Below are 8,610 nucleotides of genomic sequence, written 5' to 3' on the forward strand. Positions count from 1 at the left end.
CTTCCCATATACTACTAAAATTTTCTCTCTCACCACCCACACATAAACAAACATGTAAATAAAGTATTATGGCTCTTCCTTCAAGGTCAAAGACCCATGCTGAGCTGTGCTTTTTTCTTTTCTTGTTATGCTCTTGCCTTTATTATTTATTCATCATTTAGCAAAAAAAAAGTTATTTATCTTTATTTAAATGCATAACACCAAAGTAGTGCAGAATTGACAGTGGTGAAGTATGGAGTTTAGCACAGAAAACCTCATAGAAAAGATAACCTCAGAGCAGCCTTCACAAACTCCAACCAAACTCTTAGGCTTCTGCAAAGAATTCAAACTACATGTGACTTTTCTTATCAAGCTTCAAGAAATTTTATTGCATCTGCTCCAAGAATTTTAACAGGTGGAAAATTGACAGCATGCACCATAACTTGAGGTTATATCTAATATTCTCAATTCATGGGGGAACTAATTCTGAAGACTATTTAATTCCTTGTTCACAACAAATTCCCACTGAAGTCAGTGATACTGTATGGGGTAAATTAAGCAACTCTAACATAAAATTGTACAATAGCAGCTAGTCCCCAAGACAAAAGAACTTTACTTATGTAGAACTGCTCTTGTAACAAAGGCTGAAATTATCCAAAACCTCACATGGGTTCAGATTTCATTCTAATTAGAAATAAATCAAGTTTCAAAATAGTTCTTGAGGTATATCAAACTTTAAAGCAATCCTAGGATTATTTCCGGAAGCAACCACCAAAGCCAGTGTAAAGGTTTGCACAAAATGTTGAGAAAATTAACTGTTTCTGCTTCCTTCAGTTGTTTGAACAAACTGTACTTTGTTAGGAGAGATCAAAGGAAACAAAACAAGGATCATAAGAGTCGCTATAATCTGTCAGTGGTGTTACACCTGGACAAGCATCTTAGAGGCAATGCAAGGTACTTTAGGGAAGAGGGAAGACAGCAGGCTGTTCAGTGACATTTGGTTACTGACTCTGATAGATTGTTTCATTTAATGACCAAGCTGTAACTAGTTAGTGGAGTGTAATATGAGCATGGCACAAACCCTCCATGTCACCTAACCAAGTATTTCCCCGCAGAATCCTTACAGTAGATAATTGGGAATAGCTTGTTCGAGGAATATTTCATCTAAAACCCCAGCACTTAAGCAGTTGGCTTATATGTGAAGCATGAAAATGTTTACTCCTCTAGTAATCCCTCCTTTATTGTAGGATTTAGTTACAGCATGACTGTTAGCATTACCACATTACAAGCTGTATAAAGAGTATTTCTGGGAGTTTGCTGCTTGGTTGTTTGGGGGGTTATTGGGAGTGGCATCTGCCTTATAAGCAGTTAACTTTACTGATATCTGACTTAAATTCCCGCCTTACTTTCTATAAAGAACACTTTCACATATCTATCATCTCTTTTCTCAGTTGCTGTTCTTGAATTTCCCTGTCTTTTCACGAGTTTTGTCCTCCATGCCATTACATGCTCTTGAAATCAACTGAGTATTGTATTCCCCAAGGATATACTGGAAGATGCAATATGCTAAGGGGAGTTTTCCTTTATTTGCTATTCTAAATGTGTACTCATCTTTCATCTGCTTTGTCTCAGTCTGATACAGTTACTTCAAGAAAACAAACAAACAAAACACACAAAACCCCCATAAGCATTTAAAAGCATAGTCATTCTAAAAACCACAAGTCATTAACCCTTCCTTTACACTCTTGACATTACTTAAATTGTCTCTTCACCTCGTTTAGCTTCATACTGGAATTACTCAGCCTCCTCTTGGCTTTGATTCAGTCAAGTTATCATACAGTTTTTCAATTTTATTCATATTTTGGAAAAAATATCAACAGTAAAGCTTTACTTACACACAGCTTAGCTGATACACACTATTGACCTCGGATGAGCTACTTCTTCCTTGTTTCTGAGGTTTTAGACAGTATCTGATCCATAACAGTACTTAGTTCCTTTTATTAGGACAATTGGCATCAGTAACACTTTGCTGCAAGGGACAGTATGGGGTACATGCATAAATGCCTGCAGGGTTCGCACAGTGCAACAGCTGACACAACCTATAGCACGCAGCAGCCACAGTACTCTCTTCTGTGCTCCACCAGTTGAAATATAGATTTGAAATCTTTCAGCCTAACCTCAGCATTAGCAGTGATCTGCTACATCCACAAAGCAGTGCACTAAAGTTCAGGCTCCTGCACTAGCAGAGCCATAGAAGTCCACACCAAAACCCATTAGCTCTGCAGAGTTCTTAATGGAGCTGCACACTGCTTTTCCTCTTCCACAAGGCAGAGCTCCACTAGCTCAGGCACCTCTGTGTTTCATTTAACACCCCTCCCCAATGCCAAAGCAGCAACACCTGACTTGCTTTGATAATGAGCAACACTCTTCTTCCTCCACATTAGTCTCCCACTCATTAAGTCTTCCCTGAAATCATGTAAAATCTTCACCTGTTCGTTACAACAAACTCTTTGGGGTACTAAATACCAGAGTTACTCAAAACGACCTTGTTTTCTGCCATCAAAACAATAGAAGTTCCTGTAGAAGAATGACTCATGAACTAATAAGGATCATTCCTTTAAGAATATATTTCAGTAGCCTAGGACCAGATCATCACACTTTCTGCACAGTCTCCTACCTTCAGAAGCCAGCAGAGCTGCACTGGTTGGCCCTCTGACTTCTGCTAGTTTCCCCACAGACAGAATCTTGTCACAAACTTATTCCCCAGTCACATTTTGTCACATCATCTGCATGCCTCTTCATGAAAAAGCAGCATTATTTATTTTGCTCAGCCTCAAGTTACAGTAAGAGCCATGGGCAGAGTATTTTGCTTCATTTCTGTATTCATCAATGTAAATAATTACTGCTGAATCTGCAATGAAATAGCATATCTCTATTCTATTACTAGAAGAGTAAAATATCAGCCTCACTTCTCAGCTTACTCAAACATTTTCTGGACTATCAGCTCCTCTATACTTAGGAGTTTTAATTGCATTAATATCAGCTATGCTATTGCAAAATCCATTAATTCAAGCAAAAGACAATAATTAAAACTACAAAAGGCTGAGCTGAAATTTCTGTAAGACAGAGCATAGCAAAGCTAAACATTTTCCTAGGAATTGAGAGCTTGTGGTATGCACGAACTGTAGCGACTGATCAACCCTAAAAAGAAAATTGGTATAGGGAACAAAGGGGTTTTTCAGTTCAGATGTGTGATAGCATAAAAGAGTTAATGCTGGAACTTCTGAGAAACTATTATGAATCTGAGAAATGTCACAACTTCTTTACAATCTGTGAAAAAGTCCCTTCCTTTTGCTTCTGAGGCAACATTACTCTTCAGCAGGCATCAAAAACTTGAAAGTAATGGAATTGGATGAACATCACAGTTCTTTCAGGAAGCTTTGCTTTTTGCCTCTGAGAAATTAATCTTTTTTATGAAACACTACTTTAAATAAAGCATCCCTCTCACTGAGACTCAGCATATCACATTTAGTGATACAAGAAGTATATCTGCCCCAGTCAAAATATCTATTTTTGAAAGGGAGAAAAGACCCCTTCCATCTCACCTATTATTTAATCCTCCAAATCTTAGAAGAGATCTTTGGCATCCGCACACACATATTCAGCAAAGGATTACTTTTACTTAGTCAAGCTATCGAATATCCACCAAGTAATTTCACTGATGTTTTGCTTAGGTACCATATTTACTTTGTGTTGACAGTCATATCAAACAGTTAAAGACTCCAGATACATCCAAGTTTTAACACAGGCCTCATAATAGAGTCCACATTTTCAATGGATTTGCAGACTCTAAACAGATCTGAAATGTGGTACACATCCTCCAGCAAGAACAGTCAAGGCTCCAGCAAGCAATGATTTTTTCAAGAATTGCAGCTAGCAGAAGGGACAGCTTTATGGCTCATGAAACATCTTCACCACAGAACAGTGTGTAAAAATACAGAAGTAACAAATTCTGGTCTAAAAATCTGTAACATTAATTGGACCTTGCACTGACTGCACCAGGTGGTTACACTGCAGTGTCTACCATATATGAACTCAAAAGATTTTTGACTCCCAGAGTGTCAATACCCTGAACATTCAGTATGTACTGTTTGTGACACATCAAGGAATCAGGATACCAATAATCTTCTGAAAAGTTGCAGACTACCCACAATTTTTATAAAGGCATAACTCTAAAATACTAGGGGAATACTGTTTTGCCAATTATCAGGCCTAGCATAAAGGACACAGCCAGCATAAAGATGAACTAATAACCAAACTGTATTTGATACAAAAGGGTCAGTACATGGGTGAGTGCTGGGGGCACAAACAAGTCAGTCAGGTCATCAATCCCACTGACCCCAAAACAACACCGCACAACCAACAATGGGCGGAACAAATGCTGAAATGCAGTCTCCCATGGAAGAGACAGGAGACAACCGAGTCAACAAGCCAAATATATAAGACCAAGGAAGCCACATACTGCATCTCTACACAGCCCATGTTTACAAAAGCCAGACCTGACTGGAGCCCAGTCCCGGAGAGGCAGGAGGTCCTCCCCCAACAGGAAACTCTGCAAAGCACATCCACCTCACAGACAGACACTGCCCCTTCCTGCAGGTGGTCCCAGCTTTTATCCCCAAGGGGGACACCTGACCCTTGTTTACTTAATGAGGGACACCTGGGGCTCCTTTACCCAATGGCTCTCCCTGCCAGGCCGGCCGCACCCGGGAGGGAGCCTAAAGGCAAACTCACCCCCCCTTTGTGAAGGGCTGTGGGAATCACCCATATGTCAACCTTAATTTGGGGCTTGGGGTTAAAACCCCAGCATTTCAAATACCAAAAAAAACCAAACCTCAGCGCTAACCACCAACACACTTCTTAAATTCTTATAAACTGGTACAAATTAGGAGTAAAGAAAAGCAAGCTTACCTGTCTCTGGAAAAGTATCTTCTGAAACAGCAAGGAATACGATTGACGGAGACATAGATCCCACATGTGTCATCAGGAAGGGAATTCATGTTGGGCAGGCTGAAAAACTCATTTTACAATAGCCTTCTCTTCCATTTGTTTCCTGCTACTTCAGATCACATGCAATGTTTATGTAAAAGTTTCATCCTTACAGAGTTTTAGCACTTGCTTCTTCCAGACCAGCTGATTTGTTTGACTGCTTTTGACAAGGTGATCTTTAAAAGGCTAGAGTGACAGACCAATCTATCAAACCAATGCTGAATTTTCTTTTATATTTTTTTTTCCACAATCAAGAAAGTCCAGAACCCCCCGGGTTTTCCAAGCTCAAAGGTCAGTTTTGTCTCAAGTATTTGCAGAGCTCTTGATAGTAACCCTGTTAAAGCTGCAGTATGAAAGGATCAACACTCATTGCTACTGTTACAGCCTTACAAAGTGTGGCAGGTGCACCTGCCCTGACAAAGACCAGGAATTTTCCACTGTTGAAACACAGCAGCCACTTATTCTTTTCACACTCCTACTTTTGTACCCCTATGGTGACTGGGACCCTCAGCCACTAAGAGCTGACATGACCATATTTTGACCACAGATCAGATTTGACTACAGAATAAGTGGAGTCCTGCTGGAGAGCAAATTGATAAATGAAATGGATAAAGAAGATGGAAACAGAATTGAGTCCATGTATGTTCGTTGTATGACACAGTAGTTTTGAGGTATTACCATAAACCTCTCATGTATCAGCAATCAAGTAATTATGGTGGCCCATTAATTGCTTTATGTAGCTGGGCACATACACCTGGCTCAAATTTATTAATAGATCTTCTCAGTGTAAACCATCCTTCTTGCCATTTGAATTTATGTAAAGGCTTTTACTCCATAATTTCAGAGTTCTTCAAGCACAGATTGTCACAGTTGAACTGTCAAATTACTATATTCATGTAACAGTCCACACTATTTATATGAAATTAAATACAGTTTGATCAAAACCAGCCAATAATGTGTGGCAGAACAAGGCAGAGAACACTTGAAATGATGGATCCCAGTACCCCAGCTTCACACTAGAGAACATTACCCTTTCCCTTGTTTTGCAGTACCTAAGTTTATGAAGCACTTTTTAAGGGAAGAGCTAAAGAAAGTAAAAGAGTTATCTACAGCCTGTCACAGACATAGTTTGTACAGAGCAGTAACAAGACATTTCATTTATTCCTTTTATGTCTCCCAGTGAGCAGATTTGTTTTTAAATATCAGACACAGATCCACTGTGTATGGGAGACTGAAATGTGAAAGTGATAAATGAAGCAGAAAGCTCATGTCAGATTAAACTCTTACTCATTACACTGAAATACACGTGGATTTCTCAGACTTCCAGATATGGTCAAAGAAGAACCTGGACATTTCACACATTCCTGAACATCTTACAAGAGGGCATAAATACCATTGAGAATACAAAACTGAAAGATAACATGTCCCCATAGTTAACTGTTATGTATATGCCATGTTATATAGCTATGGCTGAAAAGACAGTAAGTGCTTGAAATCCCCTTGGAAATTATGCGAGCATTGAAATAATTCCTTTCATCGTCAGAGTTTCCCTATAGAGTACAATGAAATTGTTCCATCAATAAAGTACTGCACATGAAACATTGCTCTGTCACTTTGCAACTAAGCCTGAACAAATATTTATCTAGTAGCTTACATTTTTAGCTGGTAAAAAACTCCACAAATAAACCACATAGAAAGCTACTCAGCATTTAAAATACAAAATTTATGCTTTATGTAAGAAACTGTCCTCACTTTTAAATGACTACAGCTGTCGTAAGATTTGCTTCTATTATGTGGAAAGTTTCTGTATGAAGATAATACTGTACACACATAAATTACCCTACAATCACTCTGAGTATCTGCAAGTAATAGCAAACCCCATAGTTTAAGTGGATTATTTTAGAAGTATCTATGTAGAAATTAATTTTAATGCAGAATTGGCTGCATTCTTAATCATAATTTACCAACTATGTCATTACTGACCAGTGATTAAAACTCCAAGTATTAAAAGGTTGTGAATATTTAAACAATTAGATCAAAGCACACACTTTATCACTAGTACCTAAACCCATCAATTCATACTCTGAATCAGTGCTCGAATTTGATAAAGTGTCTTGGTAAAAAACAAAGTAGCACATTAAACACAGCAACTAGACCACAAATCCTGCAGTAAGTTTACCTGAGTAACAAGCAGATAAAAGCCAAACTGTGTTCATTGTGTAGGTTTATGTGACACTTGAAAGAGATGGTGGCACTAGATTAATTTAGGAATAAATCAGAGTAGTTTGGGAATGAAATCTCAGGGCAAGGGAAGAGTACTACTGTTGTTTCCTTATTTCTAAACAATATTAAAATGGAAAGGCACAAGAGGTGCCAAGAATATTACCAGTGGGCCAATGCAATCCATGCAAGAAGCAGAAGACAACACAATACAGATGCTGATACCACATGCAGGCTTTTTACTTTACTAGAACTGAACTCGCACCACAGGAGGACCTCCATACTGACCTTGTCAGTTAAAGCAATGGGAGTGCTGATGTGAGAAATAGATTAGCCCAGTGAAGGATCTGGCCCTAGTTTTTCAGCCTTTTTTACATTATACTGACATTAAACATAACACAATATAGAACACATTGATTGGTATCTTTAAAATAAGACCTAAAGCTTTCTGTTTTGCCTGGAGAATGGCATAGACCCTCCCAAAATAAAATTCTAGGTAAAGAATGACTTTCTTGAGAATTCACAAATAAATTAATTTATGAATCAGAATGGTTAAGATGGCCTTCAGGAAACACAGGTGCACAGAGTACAAGGTTACTTTTCTAAACAACCTACATTATCAAAAGCTAGATACATGAATCAGAGTAGTTTTTTGGAGGGAGATGTATTTTTATCTCTCTCATTTTTATCTCTCATAAATAAGAGCTTAATATCCTACACAGAGACCACAGAATAATCGTCAAAGAACAATCACACAATTTTCACCTTTAGAAAAGGGATGCCATTTTATTATTTCCATAACAAATCTGAGGTTACAAGCTCCCTCAGCAAAAGTAGCTATGGCTTCCATTCACATCATGCCATTCACCAATAGGAGAGGAACCCACATTTTCCCCAGGAATTCCTTGGCTTCATTCTTGAAAAGGTAGGAGGCTGTCTACTGTCTAAAGGCATGGTGAAGCCAGGTGTGCTAATCCTGGGGGATTAGCATCTTGGATCCATAAATCAGATTAATGACAAAGATGTGCTAACATCATATGGGCCTTTCAGACTTCTTAGAACCTCCCTCTTCTTGCAAACTTTACAATATTCTGAATATTCCTGAATGTATCTCTATTTCCTGGGACAGAGTGCACACTACCACAAGCCATGATAATAAAAAGGCTAAAGTTTCCTTAAGTAAATGATAGTAAATCCCACCTTCCCTCCTCATAATGCTACAAAACTAGAGAGCATACTTAAACAGCATTTTTAATGTCTGTCTTATTTAAATGAGATACTCAGCAGGACACTCAAAAGTACATATCTGCACAGAAGAATTAAAACCCCAAAATGCCTACCATCTTAAAACATTGAGAGTTG

This window comes from Athene cunicularia, assembly GCF_003259725.1.
Source record: "Athene cunicularia isolate RWA chromosome 3 unlocalized genomic scaffold, athCun1 chr3_part1, whole genome shotgun sequence".
In the NCBI taxonomy this organism is placed as follows: Eukaryota; Metazoa; Chordata; class Aves; order Strigiformes; family Strigidae; genus Athene; species Athene cunicularia.